General features: G+C 41.0%; 1 long non-coding RNA gene across 1 annotated transcript in view; it reads left to right on the top strand.

The window, feature by feature from the left end:
• The window catches only part of LOC144685222 (uncharacterized), a 112,800-nt gene that overhangs the window by 53,846 nt on the left and 45,956 nt on the right, over positions 1–12,998 (top strand). Inside the window, exon 2 of the long non-coding RNA XR_013577676.1 lies at positions 8,180–8,254. This is a non-coding gene — a long non-coding RNA (uncharacterized LOC144685222). The remainder of the gene's footprint in view (positions 1–8,179; positions 8,255–12,998) is intronic.

Consider the following 12,998-nt stretch of genomic DNA (forward strand, 5'->3'; position numbering starts at 1 on the left):
AGTTTCCTCTGAGCAGAAGAATAGTAGGCTTGCTGAAGTGATGGGGTAGAGGGAGGGGGGAATGCATAGAAGGTCAGAGTAAGAGGAGACTGGGCTGCATAATGATGAGCCATGCAAAAGGGGCAGTCCTCTGTCCAGGTGAGTGCTTGAAGTGAAAACTGACATTATTGCTCTTAGTTCTGCTCAAACTTTTGTTCTTGCTGATCTGACGAATAAGAAAATGGGCTCTGCATATTTATCTATTATGAAGTATTGTTGTTTCTTGTTATAGGAGGTTGTGTCATGGAGAGGAGTTAATGAATACTATTTGCTCAGACACATTGGGGTGGAATTTTCTGTGTATTTGTACTCAGAGACACTTGTCCAGTGTCTAATGTCAGGCATTAAAGATTAAACATAAATGTGTTATGCAGTACTTGCAAATGTTTGCATTCCCTCAATCTTTTCTGCTCATCATTTCAGACTTGTGTTCAAATGCATCTGGGCCCAGTAACTTGGCTCCATCTCCAGGCTAAAAGGGCCATTCATGCCAATGTCCTGCAACTATGCTGGCTCAAATCGGGGGTGAATTAAGCCCAGAATTTTAGGCGCAGCAGGAAATAAAATAATTTTTATGTTGCTTTATTGTGATTTTTTTTAAAAAAATCAGTTTGTCTACACTGAGACCTGTTCTGTATTTTCTGTTTCTTTGAATATAAAAAAAATGTGAATTGTAGCTTTTAAAACATGCTATACTTACTGTGCATAAATGAAGGTTAGGTGGCTTGAAACTACCATTTTCATGCTTAAAGAAGGAATATATGATTTGAGTTCCACATTTTACTCAGGTCCTGATGTGATGTACAGTTATGGCACAGTGGATGGTAAATGCTGAGCTGCTCAAATCCCAGAGGGAAATTTGAAACAGCTGCCACAACTGTTTTGCAATTTGTACTCTTATTTTAAGATGTGTGCCTTCATTTCAGTAGTAATAAGACCACCGAGTCTTAGAGTTTTTTTTTTACAAAACTAAATTAAACATTTATTAATATAAGAAATGATTTTAAGCACATACATAGGTCTATAAATTACTATTATGATAAGTCCTAAATCCCCTAATTAATCTAACTCCCAGTTACACCTCCGTTAAGGCAACAGTAAAACAACATAGATTTCAACAGACGTAGACAAAGCACACAAAACCCTGGACAGTGATATATAAAATAAATTCTCTTAGCTTTGGTTCCTGGAAACAGCAGCTTGGCACACACTCGTTGGATCTTAGAAGTCCTCCTTCCTTCCACTTGACCTCATCTCCTTTATACATGTTTCTCCCTTTTTAATGTAAATCCCATTGGTCCAATTTTTCTTTGCAAATTTACTTTTTCCATAATATAAATCTTTCATAGTACTCATATTATCGGTAGTTTTGCGAAAAATAAACACACTGTTTGGCTAAGCCTCTTATTGCTAGATGTAACACCTTGCCATCTCTTTGAAGTTCACTACTTGGGTTTATCTAAAAATGCGAATTTTCTTCACACCTCATATTCTAAAACTTCAGCCATGTTTACCTGTTTAGCATTTCAAACGTAGTTTCCCTTCTGATACATCAAAGCACCCAGACCAGCTGTCTTTAATTCAATTAAAACCCACACACACACACCTACACACAGAGAAACTAATCCAAAATCCACTATTAACCTATCTTTACAATAAATTGCAATAATATTATGAAAATTATTATATTTTCATGACAGTACATATTTAGTACCAAAATTTACATTCCATTTAATAGGGTTGGAAGGAAATTTAAGTGTGAAGTGTTGTCAGAAAAATAGGCTCACAAATGAGCATTATTTCAAATGTAACTTCCCGATTCACTCCCGTAGGAAATTCTACCCCACAATCCACCACAATGTACATTTGCATCTTTTCTTCAGTCATTAGGTTTTAATAAATGGAGACATATGGTCTGATTCCATTCCTGTAAACCGGTTGCTCTTTCTGTTCTAATTTTTCTCCCCTTTGCAAAGTTACTGTCTGATGCATTTCTCTTCAAAGAACCACCCACCTTGGAATTTTAGAATCCTCTGCCCTTGCGCACACAGCCAAAAAAAAAATGTTCACAATTATGAAGGATTTTATTAGAGTTGATGGGGAGAAAATGATTCCATTGGCTTGAGTGTCAATAACTGGAGGACACAGATACAAAATAAATGGCAAAAAAAACCCCAGGGATAATGAAGAGAAATAATTTTACGTATGAGTTATGATGATCTGGATGAATTGCTTGAAGAGGTGGTGGAGGCAGATTGTTAGTAACTTTCAAAAGGGAATTGAAGGTTATGGGGAAACATCAAGGGAGTGGGCCTCATTGGAAAGCTTGTTCAGAGAACTGCCAGAGACATGAAGGGCCAATTTGCCTTCTTCTGTGCTGTAAGAGTCTCTGATTCTAAAAAGCTGAAGGTGGTGGGACAATTGAAGCTTTGAAGACTGAGATCAGTAGATTTTTACAGGTAACGCCATCAAAGGATATGGAACTCAGAAGATTAAATGGAGTCGAGACACAGGATCAGCCATATACCAGGGGCTGAATGGCCCACTTCTGTTCATATGCCTACTTATACACAGCCATGATTTTTCTGCAATTCAATCAGAGTATAGCCCAAAAGATGTATGAACACAGGACATTGGCCTTAAATAGAACTGAAATATTTTCTAACAGCATAATCTGAGTTTTAATCACATAACTTTCCAGTGATCTGTTATAGAATTCTGAAAACCTGCAAACAACCTTTCAAAATTTGCTGACAAAAGTCCAACATATCCTATTGCTAAACTCCTTATGGTGGTGTGTATGAATCCAAATACAGGAGTGTAGTGCCAAATTTTGCGGTGCAGGAGCGCTAAGAAAATAGATTGGCCATATCATTTCTAAATCTATTATGTTGTTTTCCTATGTATTAATCATTTGAGTCCCCAAACGTTCAGTAAAACAATGCTTTTTAAGTGAAATGATTTTCTGAAGATGTGTGTGGTACCACTTTATTTTGTTAGTAGCTCAAATCCATTGTATTAAAAATAAGGAGGCAGGGGGGGAGGGTGGGTGGGGAATTTCCTCGAAGTGAGTTAGGCTTACACCTTTCAAAAAATGATGTTGCACCCATGGTGGCCCCTAGTGGGAGGCAGGAGGAGGGTGGAAACATGTTAGCATTTTCATTCATCAAGATTCCTGCCATTCTGAAATCAGATGCTTTTTTCAGGTCCATGTACCCCAGAAGAAAAGAAGCTTTCAGTTTGTCCCCAAAATTAGTAGAATAAATTGTCCCTTAAATACTGTAATAAGATAAATAATATGTACGCAATGAGGGACTATCCATGAGTAAATGGAGGTAAGGAAAAGGATCAAGATCCCAAATATTCCTTCTAAACGAAACAGCGATTCACTTGTACTTCTTTCAATTTAGCATATGGTCTTCATTGCTCACAGTGCCGCACTGAGAAGACCCAATAAAGATTGGGTGATTGCTTTGCAGAACACCACCCTCAATTCAGACTGCAGGCAAATCCTGATTCTGGTTACTTGTTATTTTAATTCTCCACCTCACTCCCACTCGGGCTTCGGTCTCGCGCAGTGTACTAAGTCTAAGGAACCTCGAAGATCTTTTGATTAGGCACTTTGCAACCTCCAGGATTCACTGAGTTTAACAACCTCATATTGTAATAAACTTAATGTACCGGTCAGGTTTCTTACTTGAAACATATGACTTTATTACAGAGCTCTTGTAGAAGCTACATGTTTGAACCAGGTCCACGACTAGAAAAGCTCCACCCCTAAGATTACCCGCGCTTAGGGCTCATTCGTCAGTATAATCACATGACCCCTAAAGGCAGTCAGAAAGGTTATACCAACAATCAGCACATTTCCTCCCCCTTTAATTTTTTTTTACCTTTCTTATTTACAAAGAATATCTTAATCCACAACATATTCATATATACACAGGTCATGTAATTAAAGATTAAGTCTTGGAGGTGGTTTTCTAATTCAGTTAGAGCAGTGCAGCTCCACCACTTGAGATGCTCCCAAATGGATCAACATGATCAGGAGCTGCAGCACCAGGGGCATCCTTAGATGATGGCAGTTCAGGGTTAGGTAATTCAACAAAGACATCAGGTACGTCTATTCTAGGTCGATCTGTCATCTCAGGGATTAAAAGTTCGACATCAATTACAGGCGGAGTCGTTGGCTGTCAAAATGTCTCTCTATTCCTTAAATGATCCATATGTTTTCTAATAATCTGGTCTTCAACTTGGCATGACAAAAGTCCAATTTCAGAGGCAATTATACCGGGAACTCAATTAGGACCATTTCCAAAATTCTGCACGAAAATTGTGTCTCTCAGTAAATTTTCAAGCTTTGCAATGAATATCATGATTCAATTTCTGACTACTCTGATTCTTCTCTACCTTCCCTTCTAAGTTTGGAAACATCAGACTTAACCTTGCATGAAGGTGGAATTTCATCAGTAATTCAGGCGGTGTTGAACCCATAGTTGCATGAGGAATCAGACGATAATTGAGAAGAAAAATGAAATTTGAGTTTCTAACGTACCTTCAGATAACCTCTTTATTCCTGATTTGAAAGTTTGCACTGCTGTTTCTGCTAACTCATTTGATGAGGGATGACATGATGCTGTTTTAATATGTTTAATTCCATTTAAGCTCACAAATCTCTGAAATTCCATACTAGTGAAGGCAGTACCATATCCAAAACAATGACTTCCGGTAGGCCATATATACTAAAGCATTGGCGCAGCTTTTCAGTAGGCACACAGGATGTTGCTGATCGAACTTCATACATGTCCATCCACTTAGAATGCACATCGATGATCAATAAACACATGGTACTTAAAAATGGACCTACATAGTCTATATGTAGTCTAACCAGGGGTTGACCAGGACACACCCATGGATGCAGTGGAGCTGAAATGGGCAACGTCTGTTTTTGCTGACACCGGAGACATTCTTTCTATGTCACTGTCTACACAGACATAGTTTCGCACAAAAATCTTTATCTTTTAAATGCCTGGATGTGCACTGTGAAGCTCTGTCAAGAATGGTTCTCTTCCTTGCGAAGGGACAATGGCTTTTGATCCCCACAACCAGATACCATCTTGACAACTGTCATGAAAGTATAATGATTTTCATAATATTGTTGCAATTTATTGTAAAATAGATTTATGGAGGCTTGTGTTTTTCTGTCTGTGTGTGATTTAATTACATTTTAATTACAAGCAGACTGCAAGTTGAAGTTATCAAAAGAAGTAAGGTGTAGAAATGTCTTTAAAATGCTAAGTAGGTAAACATGGTTGGGGTCTTAGCATGTAAGATGTGAAGGGAATTTTCATTTTTGGATAGATGAAAGGAGGTTTGAATTTCAAAGAAGATAATGAGAATATTGGCAACACGAAAGGATTTATATTATGAGAAAAATAAAGTTCCAAAGACATATGGAAACAATGACATTTTCATATTAGAAAGAGAAAAATGTATATATAAAGGAATAAAAGGCTATGAAGGGAAGGCATTGTGTGATCCCACAGATGTGTATGAAGTAGCCTTAATGAAGCCTTCAGTATTTGTGCATAAGCCTGCTGTCTACTGAAACTGAAGCTGGAGCAGAAAGCCATTAGGAATTTCATTGTTCAGGATATTGTCTTAGTTTGCTGGATCTGTTTAAAATTTAAAGATCTAGTTTTGGACTGTTGCCTTAAAGGAGGTATAACTGGGAGTCAGGTTAATGAGGAACTTTAGGAGTTATTATTGTAGTAATTTGTAGCTCTATGTATGTGCTTAAAATCTTCTCATTTGTTAAAAATATTTTAATTTAGTTTTTTTAAAAAGCCTTGGTAAACTTATTACTTCTGAATTCAGTGCATGCATATCAAAATAAATACAAATTGCAAAACTATTGTGATAGCCTGATCAAGTTTCCCTCGTGGATTTGATCCACCAGGCACACATCATCTGCTGCATCATAACACAACTTAACTTAGTTGAACGGGCATGGAATGGTCCTATCTCTTCAGACACTGGTGAATTCAACCATCCTTGCAACACTTGGCCTAGGACTTTTGACAAAGTTGGATCCCGGTTTGTCCAGTTCCATATTTGCTTCACATAGACCGGCGAGGAGTCCAAGAAATTCAACACAATCTGGTAATGGAAAATGACTGAGTGCATCTGCATTTGCAATATGCACACCAGATAGGTGCATAAAGGTGTACTCATACGCTGATAAAATCAAAGCCCAACGTTGAATTCGGCGGAATTGCTTTATCTTCACTAAATAAACCCATCAGTGCCTTGTGATCCGACAATATGGTGAAATTTTGACCATGCAGATGCTGATGGAATTTCTTTGCTCCAAATATTACTGATAAACCTTCTTTTGCGAGTTGTGAATAACCCTTCTCAGCTGCAGAGAGGGTTCTGGAGACATAGCCTATTGGCCTTTTGGAACCATCTTCCATCCTGCGTGACAACACAGCTCCCACACGGTAAGGAGATGCGTCACAAGTTAATATTAATTCTTTTGATGGGTCATAGTGTACTAATAAACATGATGAATGTAATAGCTTCTTGACCTTTTTGAAGGCTTTTTCTTATTGCACCTTCCATGACCAACGATGGTTCTTTTTTAATAGTAAGTGTAAAGGTGCTAATACTGTTGACAAGTTTGGCATGAAGTGACCATAATAATTTATCATGCCCAAAAAAGACATGAGTTCAGTGACACTGGTAGGAGAGGGCACCTCCTTGATTGCCCTGACTTTCTCCTCTACTGGACTGGTCATCCACTCGATGACCCAAGTAAGAGACTTAAGTTGCTTGGAAAGTACATTTCTCTTTATTCAATCATACACCAACTTCCAAAAATCTTCTTAAAACCTCTTCTAGGTTGGCCAAATGTTCAGGTTCCATTGGTCCTGTGATCAGGACGTCATCCAGGTACACTGCAACTTGGGGAAGTCCTTGCAATAGACTTTCCATGGTCCTTTGGAAGATTTCACAGGCATGATACACCAAAGGGTAGGCGTGTATATTGGTACAGGCCCTGGTGCATGTTGATGGTTACAGACCCTCTAGATGTGCTATCCAGCTCTAGCTGTTGGTATGCATGACTCATGTCCAGTTTGGTGTTGAATTTTTCTCCAGCTAGCTTAGCGTACAAATCTTCAATCCTCGGGATAGGATATTTATCTAATTTAGCAGCCTTGTTCACAATTAATTTGTAGTTTCCGCAGATTCAAATGGTTTGACCTGGTTTCACTACAGGGACAATGGGTGCTATCCATTCCAAAAATTGGACTGGCTGGGTTATTCCTAACTTCTCCAAATGGAACAATTCCACATCCACCTTCTCCTTTAGGGCGTAAGGCACAGGCCTGACCTTAAAGAATCGGGGTGTCACTTCTGAATCTACATATATTTTTGCTTGTAGGCCCTTTATCTTTTCCAATTCATCATGAATGTTAGGGATGGAAATAGTTAAAGGAGTTCAATTGCAACGTATTAGTTAACAACCAAAGTACCCATTTGGTTGTATAAAAAGGATAACAGGTGAGACAATGGAAGTGAGTGAGAGGTAGAGTTTTATGCACTAAAAATAAACTCTTTTTGAAGAAGCCAGTCTTGGTCTCAGTCTTAATTGCCAAGCGGCTATTGGACCTTAACAATGAGGTACGCTGTCATATTTCCTTAACAGCTCAGGAACTCCTCTTGTTCTCACTTGGAATATTTCTGATCAGTTGAGCTTAATTTTTTGTAACCAATTGTGGCCCAGGAGACTAGATCCTTTACCTGTCTCTATGATCACTGGAAGCTGGGCTATCTGTTGCCTATAAGACGCAGGTACTTGGCCATGCCTTTCACATGTATTGACTCTCCAGTGTACGTCTTCAGCTGAGCCATGGTTTGCTCCAGATCCAGTGGCTGGGTACCTTCATTTAGGTATTTAAATGTGTGTTGTCCCACCACTGTGGTTCACAGCTAATTATTAGTTTCCGCAGATGCGAGTAGTTTGATCTGGTTTCATCACAGGGACAATGGGCGCTGCCCATTCTGAAAATTAGACTGGCTGGATTATGCCTAACTTCTCGAAGTGATATAATTCTGCATCCACCTTCTCCTTTAGGGCAGAAAGCACAGGTCTGGCTTTAAAGAACTGAAGTGTCACCTCCATGACCAGAGGCTTCCCATTATCAGGAAGGTATAATAATGTTATTGGAATTTATTGTAAAATAGTGGTGTCTGTGCCTATATGTGTGTGTGTGTGTGTGTGTGTGTGTGAGAGAGAGAGATTTAATTGGATTAAAGGCAGCTGATCTGAAGGCTTTGATGTCAACATGGTAAACATGGGGCAAGTTTGGAATGTAAGGTGTAAAAAGATATTTGCATTTTTAAATAAACCAGACTAGATTGTTTTCAAAAGAGGGAGTGAAATATTACACGTAGCCAGGTGAAGTTTAGAAACAGTGTGTTTATTTTTCCCAAAGATTACTGGTAAAACTAAGTACTATGAGAGATTTTTATTATCAGACTGGTAAAGTCCAAAGGCATAGTGAAACAATGGGAATTTGCATTCAAAGGGGGAAATATGTTTAAAGGAGCAAAGGCTGTGTGTAAGGGTAGGCATTTTTAAGATCTAGCAAGTGTGAAAAGCCTTCAGCATCTATGTCTGAAGCTGCTGTCTTCACACAACTGAAGTTAAGAAAACTCACTTTGAATTTGACTGCTTCAGGGTATCGTGTGTCACCTTGCCTGGGACTTTGTGTCTTACTGTTGCCTTAACGAAAGTGTAACTGGGAGTCAGATTAATTAGGCAATTTAGAAGTTATCATAGTAGTAATTTGTAGATCAATGCATGGGCTTTAAAACCATTTCTCTTATTAATAAATGTTTAATCCAGTTTTGTAAAAGCCTATAAAACTTGGTGGTCTTATTACTACTGAATTCAAGGCATGCATTTCGAAATTTATACAAATTGCAGAACAAGTTGTGGCAGTCGTTTCAAGTTTCCCTTTGGGATTTGAACAACTCAGCATTTACCATCGGCTGTGCCATAACACCAGAAGGGTGATGGTGGTTAGTTCAGTTTTTACTGCTTTGACATTGTATAGGAAATAGATGTGCGTATTAGCAACTTCTGGTTCAGTTATATTGTGCACTTCAATTATTTTGGTCTACTGTCTGATTGGCTGTCTTGATTTTGCCCTGCATTGCTTTATTACATGCCCTTTTTTGTGGCAATAGTGGCATTCTGCCTCTTTAAATCTGCAGGTTTCTGATACATGGTTACCGCCACATCAGTGACAGATTAATTTCTGAATTGCTGGTGAAATGCTTCCAGTATACCTTTTCATTCCTTGAGCAGTAGAGACTGTCTCCCGTTTCGCGGCTGTCTCTCTGGTTTTCATGCCATGTCTGGCGGTAGGTTCCCAACCCAACTGAAGAACAGCGCCATGTTGCACACTCTGTAAAGTCTGTAAGTCTCTCTCAGCATTCTCTATCGCTAGCACTATTTCCATGGCGCGTTTCAAATCAATATTAACTTCTGCAAGTAAACGGCGCTGAGTGGCATCACTGTGTTGGCCACAAACCAACTAGTCCTGCAAAATGTCATTGAGTGTATCTCCAAAGTCGCAGTGCTCAGTCAACTGTTTCAACTTCACGATATAAGTTGCGATGGACTCACCCGGGACCCTTAGTCTGGAGTTAAACTTAAATCTCTGCATGATCACCGACAGCTTCAGTTGAAAATGCGTCTTCATGAGGTCTACCAGCTCATTAAAAGATTTAGAATTGGACGCATTCGGGGCCGTCAGACTATGGATAAGGTTATATGTCTTGCTCCCGCAGTCACTTAAAAGTATTGCTTTCTGCTTCTCCTCCACTCTTATTTCATTCACCACAAAATAAAAAGCTAGGCACTCTGTGTAATGGCTCCAGTCTTGCATGGTTGAGTCTTCAGGGTAGAAAAGCGGCATGACTGGTGAATATACTTTTCTTTCTTTCCTTAATAATTGATGTACTCACATTCATAAGGTGAGGTGCAGTGTTGGAGCTATCTATCCTCGTTGTCAATTGTACTAAAATTGATGTACCGGATAGGTTTCTTACTTGAAACAGATAACTTTATTACAGAACTTTTGTAGAAGCTACATGATTCAACAGATTCACAGCTAGAAAAGCTCCGCCCCTAAGATTACCCACACTTAGGGCTCATTTGTCAGTACAATCACATCAATTACAATCAATAAGAAAGCTTATACCTACAATCACTACACATATCTTAACTACTGCTCTCAATTTTCGGACAGCATCTATTGGTAATAATTCTGCTATTGCTATTCACACCTCCTCTAGGCTCATATTTTGTTCCTTTACTTGCCACATTACCATCCCATTTTGTCTTGCACCATCATTCCCTTTACTCTGTAATCTTGACTGCCTTCTCTTTGGTTCTTTCCTCCCTTCCCCGCTTTTCCTGCTCCTATACTTGTTTAAAAACGGTAACACCTCTGACATTTTCCACTCTTGATGTAAAGTTATTGACCTGAAATATTAACCTTGTTTCTCTCCCTGTAGATGCTACCTGACCTGCTGAGTATTTCCAGCATTTTCTCTTTTTATATTAGCAAGGTTAAATTGGCTTTGGAGAGAGAGCAGCATAGGTGCAACAGAATGATATCTGGACTCCAAGGGTTAAATGATGAGCAGAGGTTACAAAGCTAGGGTTGTTTCCCTGGAATTTAGATGATTAATGGGTAATTTAATTAATGTTTCAAGATATTAAGGGGAGCAGATGGAGTAGATAGAGGGAAACTATGTTTGCTGTTTGGGAGCCCAGGACTAGGATAAATTACCTAAAAATTAGAGTCAGGCCATTCAAGAATAAAGTGTGCAATTCTTTTATTGTAATGCACTTTCCATCCTGCTGTTGTGCTTGCTTAATTTCTGGTAATCTCTTCTCAGTGGCTGATAAGTGTTTGGTAAAGGGCGAAGTATATGTTTCCACTTCCTTGATGAAATTTAGATCTTCCAGTTTAACTCCTTCCACTGGTATTCTTGATAATGCATCCACTGTCGTCTGTTACTTCCCTTGAATGTACTCAGTAAATATATTCTCATGGACAGAATTTTCCTGTTGGCGTGCGGGGGCGGGCCCCGCACATCCACGCTTAATATGATGCACGGTGACGTTGGGCGAGCATCCCGACATCACCGCATGCCATCGCATCATTTTGCTGGGAGGGCGCTTGATGATGTCCGGTGCGTGCCCGCCATTAATTAACGGGTCATTTAAGGCTCTTGACTCACCAATCGACGCTGGTTTTTCAGCACCCATGCAATCCTCGGGTCAGTGCACGGGGCAACCGGGGCAACAGGCAGGCGGGTAGGACACATTTATATTAACCGCATCCACAGGTGGGATAAGAGGGCTCACTGGGGTTGTGAGTGTGCACAGTCAAGTAATTATTTATGAAAGTTATTGAAACTTGCGTGTGTGATCTGCAGTACTTCAAAATGCATATCGATTGCTTTTTCTGGACTCTTAACCTTCAGGTCAGCACTCTGCAGTGAGTAATCTTTTCTGAGTCTGCAGGTTTCAGGAAGCCTTCCCATAGCCTGGGAATGGGAGCTGAACTGTCCACTGGAGGCAGCTCCTCTGAGGAGGAAGAGGGGGCTAGAAGGGAAAGGAGGCCATGAATGCAAATGCAGGCTCCAGGGGAGCCACCATTGGGAGAACAGACGCAGGCACAAGGGGCACAGGGCCAAGAGGTAGTCCAAGGTGCAAGGGGCCGCAGAAGATGCCACTATTCTGCTGCCAGGGTATACAGGCAGCGAAGCAGTTACCTCAATATGACTGAGGTGCAGTGCCGAAGGAGGCTCCATCTCTCAAGGCAGACAGTCAACTGTATCAGTCAGATGACAGGACCTGAGATCTCCGCTAACTGTGTGGGTGGACACCCCATGCCAGTGGCTCTGAAGGTCACAGTTGCCCTCAACTTCTATGCCTCTGGCTCCTTCCAGGGGTCGGTGGGTGATCTTTGCGGTGTCTCCCAATCAGCTGTCCACACTTGTGTCAAGCAGGTTACAGACGATATGTTCAGGCACACATTGACCTTCATCCACTACCATTGGGACGAGGTAAGCCAGATACAGCGAGCCAGAGGCTTCGCAGCAATTGCTGGCTTCCCCCGTGTCCAGGGTGCTATAGACTGTACACATGTGGCCATCAAGGTGCCAGCAGGTGAACCCGGTGCCTTCGTCAATAGGAAGGGCTTCTACTCCATGAACATTCAGATAGTGTGTGATCACAGGATGCTGATTCTACAAGTCTGTGCAAGGTACCCAGGCAGCCCCCACGACGCCTACCTCCTCAGACACTCCCAGGTGCCGGGGCTCTTCAGTGCTCCAGCCCGGCTGGATGGATGGCTGCTGGGTGACAAGGGCTACCACCTAAGAATGCTCATGACGCCTCTCCACCATCCAAGAACAGAAGCTGAGCAGCGCTACAATACGAGAAACGCCTCCACAAGGGCTGTGGTGGAGAGAGCCATTGGTCTTCTCATGATGCGCTTCCGATGCCTGGACCGTTCAGGGGGTGCACCCCAATACCCCCCGAGATCGTGTGTCGCTGACACTGGTTGCATGCTGCGCTCTCCACAATCTTGTGTTGGAAAGGGGAGATGCTGTGGATAATGAAGACGTCGACGCAGTGGCTGCGGCTGCACACGATGAATCCAGCAGTGAGTCTGAGGATGAGCACGCACAGGGAAATGCTGAGGGGGTAGATGCTGACCCGGGCATTTTTCAGGGAGGCAGGGACACCCAGGAGGCTTTAATCCAATGAACCTTCAGCTAGAACACTAGATGGACCACCTGGACTGGGCTGTAGGCTCAATACTCGCCACCTAAGTAAAATCTGCCAGGTTAGGAAGAGTCACTAA

This window comes from Cetorhinus maximus, chromosome 10, assembly GCF_964194155.1.
Source record: "Cetorhinus maximus chromosome 10, sCetMax3.hap1.1, whole genome shotgun sequence".
Lineage (NCBI taxonomy): Eukaryota > Metazoa > Chordata > Chondrichthyes > Lamniformes > Cetorhinidae > Cetorhinus > Cetorhinus maximus.